Source organism: Carlito syrichta, unplaced genomic scaffold, assembly GCF_000164805.1.
Source record: "Carlito syrichta isolate Samal-C Ts95f unplaced genomic scaffold, Tarsius_syrichta-2.0.1 Scaffold288419, whole genome shotgun sequence".
Classification (NCBI taxonomy): domain Eukaryota; kingdom Metazoa; phylum Chordata; class Mammalia; order Primates; family Tarsiidae; genus Carlito; species Carlito syrichta.
The window spans coordinates 17,861-18,340 of record NW_007232515.1 but is presented as its reverse complement, the minus strand read 5'-3'; the positions used below and the strand labels follow the sequence as shown (position 1 = coordinate 18,340).

At 44.0% G+C, this 480-nt stretch overlaps 1 protein-coding gene across 1 annotated transcript in view; it reads left to right on the top strand.

Annotated features, from left to right (window-relative positions):
- The window catches only part of LOC103255810 (centromere protein H-like), a 21,814-nt gene that overhangs the window by 11,736 nt on the left and 9,598 nt on the right, over positions 1–480 (top strand). The gene's annotated exons all lie outside the window — the stretch shown is intronic.

The window sequence follows — 480 nt, the reverse complement described above, 5'->3', positions numbered from 1 at the left end:
CCCTCCCCATCTTTCTCCCTCCTTCCCTCCCTCCCTCTCATTTACTTTCTAAATAAACTATGTTTTCTAATCTAAAAAGGAAAAAAAAGAATGGGAACGAGAGAATAAGGATGCATAATTACTTGAGTAAGGAATAAGGATGCATAATGCATAATTACTTTATTTTAGTGATTTTTCTTTTTTAAAAATTTCTTTTTGAGTCGTAGTCTCACTCTGGCCCCCAGGCTTGACTGCAGTGGAATGCTCACAGCCACTGCAGCCTTGATCTGCTGGGCTCAGATGATCCTTCTGCCTCAGCCTTCCAAGTAGCTGAAACTACAGGTGCACCACCACACCTGGCTTAATTTTTGATTTATTGTATAGAGGAGGTCTCACCATGTTACCCAGGCTGATGTCGAATCTGTGGGCTCAGGCAATCCTTGCCTCTGCCTTCCAACGTTCTGGGACGACAGGCATGAGCCACCGTGCCAGGCTTTTTTT